The sequence below is a fragment of the Trachinotus anak genome, unplaced genomic scaffold (genome assembly GCF_046630095.1).
Source record: "Trachinotus anak isolate AG129_WGS33_773 ecotype Australia unplaced genomic scaffold, CSIRO_AGI_Tana_v1 ptg000034l, whole genome shotgun sequence".
Taxonomy (NCBI): Eukaryota; Metazoa; Chordata; class Actinopteri; order Carangiformes; family Carangidae; genus Trachinotus; species Trachinotus anak.
This window is the reverse complement of record NW_027273885.1, coordinates 5,416,625-5,429,247: the sequence shown is the minus strand read 5'-3', so window position 1 is coordinate 5,429,247 and position 12,623 is coordinate 5,416,625. Positions and strand designations below refer to the sequence as shown.

Genomic DNA, 12,623 nt, shown 5'->3' with positions numbered 1-12,623 from the left:
GCAGCTCAGCTGAAGGACAAACGGAGAATGAGCTCAGGACACAGAACAAAGAAAACTCAAGACACCTGTGTGAGCTGCCCAGCTCTCCACCTGTGCTGCTCAGCCCAGCAGTCATGTGACCCCATTTCTCACAGGACGCTTTATTTAAGTATCATTTAAAAAGAAAATGCAGTACTCCAATTTGCATTTTCATCTTCACATACTCATGTGTGTACTCATCTACGAACATATTAAAATGATGATTTTCAAAGACTGAACCTGCTCTGCAGTGACAGTTTTTAAACATAATGAACAAACAGCCCTCAGGCCACTGCATTTACATTTACATGTCACTGCGCTCTTTAGGGGTCAAGATGAAAATGCACTCAGTCCTCTCATGGAGGCAGGTCGTCAGTAAGGACGTCACTTCCTTGGTGGGGCAGTGGTTGTAGCTTGTTCCCTGTAAGGAAATGACCAGAGATGAGATTTAAAGATTTTTAAATGTATTACAATAAGTGATAAGATGCTGAGAGACAGTCTCATCTCATCAGTGAGGACGTCACTTCCATGTCAATTGTAATTTTTCTGTCACTGGGGCAATGGTTGTAGCTTGTTTTACCCGTCTGTGTCTTATATCAATACAACTCAATGGAAATTACCAGACATATGATTTAAAGAATTTAAATGTATCACAATAAGTGATTGGAAGCTGAGAGACAGGAGTCTGGTCGTTATTCTGATCCCAGGTCACAGCAGAGATTCAACCAGCTGTGGGCATGAGTCTGCTCCCTCTGCAGCTCCACCTTGATCCCTCACCTAAATGCACTCTTCCTCTCAGTCAGCAAGATCTTGAATTCATTTCAGATATAAAGCCTGTAAAATGATATGAGGTTGATGAGTGTTTGATCACTTCCAGTGGTGATGGCTCACACAGTAAACTCAGAATAACAAACCTAAATTAATGAAGGTGAAAGACCTTGCAAATGTTTGTTGTCTCCATTTTGCAGCACTGAGAGTCACTCTGCAACAGTTTTTTGACTGATAAATCAAAGTTTAGGAGGATGTGCACACAATGAACGCACTCGTGAATGAGATCACGTAAGCTCTTATCATGGCTGCCACTTTCGGATCATTTCAGTCAGTTCAGACCCTTCCTAGGCAAAAGGGACTGTTCGACCGCAGCCCAGGTTTGAGTGAAAGTCTGATTGTTTTGAACATAATATTAGTACATAAGTAGATTGCACTGCAGTGTTTTAAAGAGTTTAAATAGATGTCATGATGCCTTTTTTCTGCAGCAAAAGTTGGACACCACTGGAATCTAGGACAACTAAAGCAGCTTTTCCTCAAGTCCAAAGCAGGTGAGTGTTTTTTTACCTGGTGGAGTTTTTAATTTGCTGCAGAGACATTTCTGTATTTTGAAGGAAGCCCGATTGGTTTTGACTGAGTGTGTGGGTCACCTGGGAAAAAAAAAAAAAAAATCACACACATCTTAATATTACGTAAAATTATATAAAAATCAACAAAAGGTACCAGGATTTGGCCGAAAATTTACTCAGCTTTAGCAGCAAAATCCCCAAACACACACACACACACACACACACACACACACACCAAACAAACCTATACTACATGGTTGTCATGGTTTCATATTTGAATTAATGATCTGCAAGAAAATACATGTTTAAATGGTAGGAACTTGTCGTGTTAAAGTTGATTGAGCGTTGAAGATGCTTCAGAGTCAAAGCAGTACTTCATCTGTGCCACTGGAGGTCACCACAGACCACAGACCTGCAGCTCAGAGAGGAGGTAAAAGAAGTGAATTAAATAGAGCTAAAACATGTTTTGTTTGGGAAGAGGGTTACTCAGCACAAATTTGAGATGCTGCATAGATTGAACTGAATTTTTTGTTGTTGCTGAATCCCTGAGAAGTGATATTTTTGTTGAATGATATCAGTGATGAGGTAAATGCAAAGACATTGTTGAAGTGTTTTTGTCAACAACTGAACAGTTGCTCAAAGTTCCCACACAAAGCGACACTTATGTTACAAGTACAAATGTTGACCTTTTATTAAACCTGAATCTGATTGGACAATACCAGTCCAATCACAAAGCAGGATCCAATCAGAGGGCAGGTGGTTACTGCCCTCTGCTGCAGATGCTTAAAGGGGTAGATTTTCTAGATTTTCTCGTTTTTGTTTTTACAGATACAAATCTCTTCTACATGTGCACAAATGTAAATCTTTTGTTCAAATGTATTAACTTGAATTCCTCATTAGGATTTATTGCACCAATTTACAAACTTTGAAATTAATAAACTCTTATGATTTTCGTGTTTCCGCTCTGTTTTTATTCTGAAAGTCCCAGTCTTACAGAAGTTGTGATTCATTTCCGCTGCTTGTTTGTCTGCTTGCCAATACTTTTCACACACAAGGCTATCTTTTGTTTCGAAATCGTGTCACAACCAATCACACTTTTTGTTTAGTTTACATGGAGTATTCGTTAGGACAGCACTGTTATTTATGGGGGGATATATGTAAATGTTTGGATTTGAAAGTTCAGTGGCTGCTAACTACTTAGCTCTGGCTGCTCTTGCTTTATGTTTTCCTGTCTGCAGGCAGGTCTTTCGTCCCAAGGGCTTATTATAACTCCGCTGTCTTGGACTGCAGCTGGTGACTGTGGTAGATGGGAGAGCATGTTGAAGTTTGGAGCTGGATTTACCCACAACAGCTGGGTTGTGGAGCTCAATACTACTATTGAATTAACTTTTGCAATGTCGTCGTATTTGCCACTAAACAGTGCCAGCGAGAATTTGGCATGGGTGAAATAAGCTCTCATTTTTAATGGCAGAAATAAATACCATTTAAACCACAACCAATGAATGTAAGGTTTAATACAGCGTGTTTTATGTTGAGAAATGTGGTGTGAATGTTAGCAGTTTTTAAAAACAGACTCAAACTGTTGTTAGCTCTAGTTCCTGCTAAATATCACCTTTGCTGGCTGATCTCAAACTAGTAAATTTATATTAGTCAATTTTCATACTTTTGTACTCACAGTTTTAAATGGATGATCAATATTTTGTTCTTTTCATGGACAGAGTAATTTGACTTAAAGTCCTTAGAACATTTTAGAAGTCATCCTGTCACTTAAAGGGAATCTCTTTATATCTTTCCAGGATTCCTGTCAGCAGTGTCTCCAGCTGGAGCTGTGTGTGGCCACCCTCACTTTGAAACTGAAGGAGCACAACCAGCGAGAAACTGTAAGTCATGAGCATCTCAATACCCCATACTTTTAAAGTGATATTCACAACAATACCAAATGTAGTTGTAAATCAACCTTTTTAAACCTGTAAAATAAATCTGCATGAGAAATTCAAGTTTGTACATGTGACTGAATTGTGCTTGTATTTGTAAAAAAATAATAATATTGATTAAAATCTGAACAAATGTCAGTGGTGAGGTAACATAAAGGCACTGTGAAAGAAGTGTTTTTTTAAAGTCTATGAACAGATACACAGCAGAAAACTGTAAAAGTTGGTTCCCAAAGTTCCCACATAGTGTGTGTCACTGAAGTTACAAGTAGAACTTTGACCCTATGATTGGACAGTGACAGTCCAATCACAAAGCAGAGTCCAATCTCAGGGCAGGTGGTATTGGCTTGAATCTACTGCACCTTTCAGGATCTGCAGCAGAGATTAAGGTATCAGCACCACCTGCCCTCTGATTGGACTCCTTCCAGAGTGGAGTGTCATGATTCCTTATGTTGTCAGATCTCTCCTGCCTACCATATAATGTATCACCATCAGGTTATGTAGACAAGACTATATCAGCTACCTTCACAATTGTAATCAATAAAAATTAGGAATAAAAGTGTACCAACCATGTTTAAACAACAAAGAGAGGAGGGAAACTGTTTACAAGCATGGTCTGAAATCTGTTTCCTCATTAAGACCTGGAAACACCAAAGCATCACATTTAAAAATCCAACAATTCTTTCTCTGAAGTTATTTATTGAGACGATCGCCTCCTCTGATTGACTGCTCCACAAACTCAATACCCTCCACTTTAAAGAGGCTGTCCTTGCTGTTATGATAAACATGGAAGTGGTGTACCGTAAAGTAATCACCATTATTAGTTTTTATGCCATATTTGTCTTCTGCTGCTCTTTCAAACACCTCTCATTGCACCTAATGTAGAAGCAGCCACGAGGACAGGTGAGGAGGTAAACAACATATGTGGAATTGCAATTAATAGAATAGAATATTTATTTTTATGTATCTCTCTTGCCTTAAAATCTGCAAATTTCCTTCTGTTGTATGATGTTGGAGCAGTGATTTTAAGTGGTTTGCATACACTTGAAGCCCCAATAGGTCTCTTGAGTCAGTGGACCTGTGGCGTAGCCTCATGAGGCGTCTGTCTTGATGGCTGGGTGCAGGGCCCCCCTGGGGTCAAGCCTAGCAGCTAACAAGCTAGTAGGGCCTAGCATTTTTTGATTTATTCTGTTGTGAAGGGTGTTGTCATGAAGCAGGCGTTGCTATGGTTTCCAGCTGCCCTGTGGCTTGCTCAACCGCTGTGCGTGGGGTCCACTCAGGATTGTTTCTGACCTCCTTTCGTGTAAACCTGCTGTTTCTGTCCGGAGTCGACGTGGCCTGTGAAGGCTTGCTCTCCCTGGGTTTGAATTTTGACCCCTGAGTCGTCCACATATTTCAACCAGTGTCTTGGTGCTGTTTTTTCCGAAAGAGCTCAGGGCCTTGCTTTCTACTTCTTCCACGTAGAGTTTACCACAGTGGGAGATACTGGTGAGCCCACAGCACTGCCATGCTTTCGTCTGTGGAACCCTCCATTGTACTGGAAATAGGTGGCGTTTAGGCAGAGGTCCATCAGTTCGCATATCTGGTCTGGGTTGAGGACGGTTCTACTGTGAAGGGTGTTGTCGTTTAGCAGGCATTGCCTTATGGTTTCCACCACCTCCATAGTTGGTATGTATACAACAAGTCTTATGTGTAGGTTGTGTCCAATACACTGTTAAGTTGAGTGAGCGAATCGGGATTTACAGTGTAGGCTATGGACGAGGCAATGCAGCTCAGTTTCTCTCCGTGTAATTCAACTCACTTCCTCAGTATGATTCACATTTAAAACTTCCACTACAGTTCCCAGCATTCTTAATCCCTTTTTTCCATCTCTTAATACAACTTAATTTGCTTCTTCATACAAATTCAAGCCAGCAACGCAGTTTAGTATCAGTTTATGCAGAGGCAGCAATCCCACTGCAATTTCTTCAGAAACTGCAGTTTCTAGTTACAGAATCATTTCGCTATAAGCTCAAATGGTGAAGACCAAAACAAAGCTTAAAGGTAAGTGAATATTAGACATAGATTTATCAGAGCATAAACATGAGTCCAGGTAAATGCTACGTTGGTAACTGTCTACTATGGCGTTAGCAGTGACACCTACAGCAGACACACTATGTCTTTTTCTCCTTGTTGAGAGATCAGTTAAAGCAACTTCAAGTTCTTCACCTTTAGCCTTTCACTACAAAGACTTGCACTCTGTGTTGTTTCTGTTTCTCAGGCAAAGCTTCACCAAGTCAGAACTGAAAATATTGCTGTTGAAATACAACACAAAACTGTTCTCAGCAACTTTACAAAGACGTCTCCCTATATCAGCCTCTCAAGTAATTCCCAAACACAAGTGGGTCTTTGAACCACTAGATGGCAGCATTAAACCTCCTGTGAGGCTTTTATCCTATTTGTATGATTTATCTACAGTTTGCAGAATTTACAGGTTTTCAATTGATGGAATAAAGTAGATAGAAGCAGGATAGAGTCAATTTTAAACTAAAAAAATCCTGGAATAGTTTATGCCATTTTAAAAAATCCCAAGAAATAATTCCACTGCGTGCGGCAACTGCTGTGACATGATGCACACATACACACTCAAAAACATTACATATATTACTGTTAAGGCTAAAAGAGGCTTGAATATTGTGATTAAAATACTTGTTTGAAAATCTGCTGTCTGTTACTTGTTGTAATGAACTCACTGTGATATAATAAAGTAATGAGGAACTACTCAGTAACAACTCTGTTTGATTTATCACTTCACCGACCAAAGCTCTACAAACTGTAAGATACCACTTCAACCATAGCCGAGCAATGTAAGATTTAACAGCTCGTTTTATGCTGATAAATGTGGTGTGAACACATGTATGTTAGATTAGCAGCAGATGTTTTTAAAAGAAACACTTTGACTACTATTAAATGTCACCTCTCCAGGTTGCGCTTGAAATAGTTTATTTTCATACTTTCGTACATAGTTAAATGAGATTTAAATGGATGATGGCTAATTTTTTTCTGTTGAAGAGCTGCTTAAAATGTCCTTGATTTGGGAAGAGCCAGCTGAAATTAAAGCAGTTACAGAAGTTGAAGTGGCTGCATAGGTTTAAGCACTGAAAGGAGTCGAAGCAGCTGTTGTAGTAGTGAAGGTAGCAACTGAAGTTAAAACCCCAGCAGGATGACATGTAGGAGATACAGTGAAAGTGAATTTACAAGACTTTGTACAGCAGCTGAAGATGAAGCACTGGAGGAGTTGAACAACCACTTAAAACTGCCTCAAGTCAGCACTGACAGAACTGTAAAAAATGAAAGGAGGCAACGCAGCTAGAAGTAAAACTTTTAAAGGTGTTCCAGTGCTATTTGAGGCACGTACAGTAGCCGAAGTCGAAACACTTACTGTGAATGACAGCTGGCAGACATTTTCCTTTATTGTCTGTCATGTATGAAAAATGGTTAATAAATAAAGTTTGCATGGGGAGAAGACAAACCAGAAGTTGAGGTTTTACCGCTTAAAAAAGTGACATGTGAAGCAACTGAAGGATTGCAGCAGTAGACACTTATGCATGGAAAAAGGATTTCAGCCGCAGCTGAATTTGAATAAAATAATAAGCACTTAAAGTAGTTGAAGTGGCAGTTGAAGTGTAAGCAGTGACTGTAGAGACTGAAGCACTTACCTGAGTTGAGTTAGCAGTTGACATTGAAGCACCAGTGAACAGTTAGTTTAGCTTAGGTGGAAGGATGTAAGCAGTTGAAGTGATGGAGGAATCTGAATCACTGAAAACAGATGAAGTGTTTTTAAAGATGCTGAAATGGCATTGAAGTAGACATAGACGAGATGTTGAGGTAAAAACAGAAAAATGAGCTGAAGAGGCACTTGAAGTGTTTGTAGGAAGTGAAGCAGCAACATTGTGCCCTTTCGTCTGTTTTACTTGAATATTACTTAATATATATTTTTTAAATTTCACATATAATTTCCTATTATATAGATTTTTGATTCTTTTTCAGTTATCGATTGTGGTAATTTTTTAATGATTTCTAGGCAGTTAACTGCCTGTAAATTCAAACTTTACCAGAATAGTTAATAAATGCACATACATTGAGCATGTACACATGTAAATAGTTATACAGGGGGCCTCTTATGTAAATGTACGCACAGAGCTTCATGTACACACACATATGGAACCGTCTCATTGCTGCATTCTAAATGACCGAGCCAATCAAATTTGCCTAATGAGACATCTGGCATTCTGCCTCCATGTGGATGTCAAGCCCAGAAACAGCTGGGCCTTCACACACACACACACACACACACACACACACACACACACACACACACACACACACACACACACACACACACATTCCCTCTCTCTTCTCACACTTTATCAGTGCTGTCAGATCTGGTGTAAGACTTAGAAAGAAACACAGTGCTACACACATTTATTGGGCACACACACACAAACACACACACACACACAGAAGAAATTTAGGAAGTGTTGAGGAAGGAGTTGTGGTCAAGACTATACTGGCCAGGGAGCAGTGTCACCCACTCTCTCTCCCACACACAGTTCCTTCACACATGTGATATATTATGCATACATGAGTGTGTGCAACGCTCTCACCACGGCCATAAATTAGATATATGGCAGTGGTGGCAGCAGTAGTGGGGGGGGTACAGAGAAGAAAAGTGTGTGTTTGTGTGTATTTGAAATGAATGTGAGTGTGTGAGAGTGTCTGGGTTGCGGGGGGGGGGGGGGGGGGGGGGCACAGATGGCTGTGGCCTGAGGCATTAGAAGTACCGCAGCTAAACATGGAGACTGCAACACACACACACACACACAAGGAAGATTAAGTGTGGGGGGGTTGCTCACATATACAAACACTTTAACATACACTGTATAGAAAGAGGAATAGGAGACAAAGAGCCAGATGCAGTACAAATACACAGCAGCAGCAGCAGTATTTCCTCAGTGGCGGAGGAATCCTCTGAGCATTTACAACTAATATCAGTCTGTAATCTGATTTAAAAAGTAACAATATCCAGATTTTGGTGAAAAAAAACTGTAAGATATTAGAATTTTTGATTGATGACTGTTAGTGTGCTTCTGCAGGAATGTAATTAAATATATTTACCCTAGAACCTTCATACAAATTTGAGGTACTCCTCCCATTTCATTCCACTGTGATTCCACTCTGTGTGTCTACTTCACTACCATTGATAGTTAGATATTGTACTTTTTACTCCACTACATTTATTGAACAGGTGTCGCCACTTAAGAGCAGGAAGAAAGTGTTCCACACTCTGGCATTATTTATTATTTTTCTTTTATTCAGACAGATGACATTTTGGCCCTCAGGTCTTCTTCTGTGGGGCCGAAACGTCATCGGATTTTTATTCAAGTAAAGTACATACTTAAGTAAGGAAATATGTTAATTTCTGTATGAGTACAGTATATTATTATTATTATTATTATTATTATTATTAGCATTTAGAATAGAGATGAGGCCAAAAATGTGGAGACAGACATGGACATGGCCGACTATTAGCAAAAACAATGCAGAATTTTCATTAGCATTAAAATGACAAAAAGGACCCTTTTTCTTCCCTCATGTGTATATAAATAGAAAATCATAATGACATTCAGTAGAAAAAAAAAAACTTTATTGGTCTTCTATTTTAATAATGATCATACACTCACATTGTGCTCAAATTGCAGGAGGGATCCTTTGCACTGCTTTCCATTTAGCTCAGTAATTGTATTAAGTTGAATGGATGAGTTACAGAGTTTGGCTGCATCTTTACTGTCCTGCACTGCCCCGTCCTCATCTGCCACTCGTCCCCTATAATGCACGTATGTGTCATTGTCTTCACTGCAGCCTTTCAGCGGCTGCACCATCCAGCAGCTTGCCTCTGTCACGGCTCGTTCACACACCCACAATAAAACTTTCTCTCTTTCTCTGTCCTGGAGCTTTTTCATCCCCTCTCTCTGTCATTCAGTTTCTCTGTGCTCTTCCTCCTTTTCCCCGCTGCATTCCACCATCGCCCACCCTCCCCCCTTACTCCCTCCCTCCCTCCCTTCCTCCACCCCCCTCCCTCTCTCCCACTTGTCTGAACTCTGACAGGTGTGTAATTGAATGATTAATGACCAGTAGAGTAACCCCCACTCCCACACACACGGACTCACACACTTTATGCTAAAATGGAATTGTACATATTTATGCACACACATATTCATGCGCTGAGACATACGCAACCATATGCATTTTCACATTACACACGTGCATTCATTTTGCTTCAATGGCCCAGGCTCAAATTTAAACCAGTAGGAGTCTTGAAATGACGGAAACGGCAATACACCTAATATATGAAAACATCCTGCACATGAGGGCCAACACTGTACGAGCCCTTTCGTTTGAACAAAATATCTCAATTTGTGAATTTTGTAAAATGGAAATCCCTCAGAAATATGATAATTGCATTAATCAAAACTTCAAATTTCAATTAAACCCTTGATTTATGAAGCTGTACAGCTAAATGAGTTACTGCAGCACCACACACTCCACCTCCTCCACCAGGCTACAAGCCTCATATTCTTTCCAGTACACAAACACTGAAACACAAACACACATAAGTACATTCGAGCACTCTCTCCATTTGTCAACATAAAGGCAGATTTTATGCAGTGTAATTCCCACCATCTAATAGAGCCGCCCGTGTTGGTGAGAGACAGGGGCAGCCAATCACAAGCCAGGGCTGTGACCATGAATTACACTGTGTGAGTGAGGGCTGTACACTGATGTATGAATAAATATGCGTTGCTGGCTTCTCTGCTTAGATCTCTGCCTGATTGTGATGTTGCAGGGTTTATACATTTTAGGATCATTGTTTGCAAATAGCTGGAGAGCAAAAAAATCTTCCAAGAGTGTTACTATTCATACATTATGAATGGACTCCACAGTTTACAATAGATAAACACAGAGAGCACCAATATTGCGTAACTTTAACAAAATAGTCCAACATTTTGAGAACCACACTTATTCACCTTCCTGCTGAGAGTTAGATGAGAAGATTGATACCACTTTCTCATATGTACAGTTAATATGAAGCTGCAGCTGGCAGCAGGTTAGCTTAGCTTAGCTTAGCATAAAGAATAGAAACAGGGGGAAACAACTAGCCTGTGCAAAAGGGAAAAAGATTCCACCAACTAGCACCTGTAAATCTTTTATTCATTCATAAAACAACGTAATAATATTTTTTTAAAGGGATCTAACTGTTATTTTTCTCCACCGCCAAACATGGTTTTCTTTCCGGGAGCGGGTGGTTGTGACTGTTGCTTGACAAAAGGAATGTAATTAGCTGGTTAGCAGGCTAAATTTAGTAGAATAAAAGACACGACGCAGAAACGAGAGTTAACATTAGTGTTGCTTTCCCTCTCTGGAGGCAGCTCTTGGCGAGTAAAGGAATGAGGTTTGATGCTGAACTTGCAACGTTTCTTCTAGACATTAGCATTTAGCAAAACTTTTACATGGCTCCTATAGTGTAAAAACTATATTTTGTTATTTCTTGCCTAACAGCAATACTCATTCTTGGAAATACACGTTTTTGATTTCGTGCCGAGAGCTGCCGTTCTTCCTAGGGTGAAACTGAACCAGGAGAGAGTTAGTTTATCTTGACGTAAAAAGCTAGCTGTCTGTCCTGCAGATGGCAAAACATACATGTTGTCTCACATTGATCTTTGTGGTTTACTGTCCTGTCTTCAGGTGTGGAAACAGTTCAGATGAAAACAGAAGTTGTTGTGCTGCTTTACGTGACCGAGTCTGGCTACCAGGCGAACAGGCCTGTGAGGAGGTGAAAGAGTAAAAGTGAGGCGCTCGTCCTGAACCACATGGCTGAGGAGCGAGTGTGGAGGGACAAAGAGAAATGAAAAGTGGAGGGGTGCTTAGGTCAGGACCTGGGTGCCGGGGACAACAGCCATTTCCTATTGACCTCTGTCTGAACTCTGGCCCCTGACCCTCCCTCCTGCCCCAGGCTAAATGGGGGCAGGGTGAGGCGGGGTATTCAGTGTTTGTTGTGTGTTTGGGGTGCTGTGTATAGGGTGGCAAAAGGTGGAATTATGTATGGGTGTTTCTTGGATAAAAGGATGTGGAACAGGAGAGAGGTGAGGGTTGTGGATGGGAAAAGTTTAAAGTGACCACGTAGAGGTTGTAAGTTTTGAATGTTTGTACTTGTTGACATATTATCCTCAATTTAGGTGATAAACAAGCAGGAAAGAAGAATGTGAGGACTGAAAAGAGTTCAACGAAGGCCACACAGAGCTCTGGTCAGAGCTATAAAACATTAAAAGACATGAAACTTCTTTGCTCTCTGTGATAATCCAGTCTGTGTGACAGATCGCTGCAGCTGCAGCCTGAGGCCTCCGTCAGAGTTAAATAGATAGTCAGAGGAAGGGACAGAGTGACGTGACTTATGACTGGAAAAAAGCAGGAAGATTACACTATTTTTCAAGAAAAGGTCCTGTGACAGTGGTTTATTGGGAGTGTTTTGAACGTCTCATGGAGATGTCAGAATATTCCTGAGTGTTGTTGATTATTGTAAATCAAGAACACACAAGGTTTTGGGCTGTTTTTAAAAAAAAGTGTTGTCAGTTTTTGACTTTGGTTGTGAGTGCTTGAATTATATATCTTTGCATCATATATATTTCATTGGTGTTTATTCGATAAGAATAAGATGAATAAATCTAGGAATAGAGGGTGATGAAAGAAAAGCTCCACTCTGTCCAGGGCTGCTGTCTTTATGAAAGATTGTTTTTTGTTTGGTAGAAATTTGCAAATCTGCAAAATGAGCAACAAGTTTCTGAGCTATTTTTGCGCTGAACTGACTTTTAGTTTCTTAGTAGACGTTAACTGTCTCCCGATTACAGACCGAATACTGTACAGAATAAACTCCAAGGGCATGAGCTGGCACTTTTTTTGGCAATTAGCCTCCTCCTCCATTTATGTGAGATGATCCAGCTTTACTCAGATGCAGATGCGACTTTGAAGTGAGGGACACCACAAATGCTGCAGTGCGGTAGGAGATCTTTGGTTTAAGTACTAAGAACTACATCTGTTTAATAACTGCAAGGAGATCGAGTAAAGAAGTGCGCTGAAAGTGCACGGTAAGTTTTAGACAGGTTAAGGTGTTAGAGAGGAGGTGCTCTCAGAAGAGATGAGTCTTAAAGAGATTCTTAAGGATAAAGAAGGGCGCCCTTGCTTCTCGTCTGTGGTTCTCTGTCTGACTGAGATTGGCCTGAGTGCAGGGATGGCCAAGTCA

At 40.4% G+C, this 12,623-nt stretch overlaps 2 long non-coding RNA genes across 2 annotated transcripts; one reads left to right on the top strand and one right to left on the bottom strand.

Annotated features, from left to right (window-relative positions):
• Nucleotides 1-317: 317 nt before the first annotated feature.
• Nucleotides 318-4,563, bottom strand: LOC139614343 (uncharacterized). The gene is made up of 3 exons (XR_011687023.1): nucleotides 1,354-4,563; nucleotides 796-852; nucleotides 318-439 (listed from the first exon to the last, which is right to left on the bottom strand). It is a non-coding gene; the product is annotated as an uncharacterized lncRNA (long non-coding RNA).
• On the top strand, nucleotides 437-5,681 carry LOC139614344 (uncharacterized). The gene is made up of 3 exons (XR_011687024.1): nucleotides 437-1,337; nucleotides 3,152-3,235; nucleotides 5,547-5,681. It is a non-coding gene; the product is annotated as an uncharacterized lncRNA (long non-coding RNA).
• Nucleotides 5,682-12,623: the final 6,942 nt, after the last annotated feature.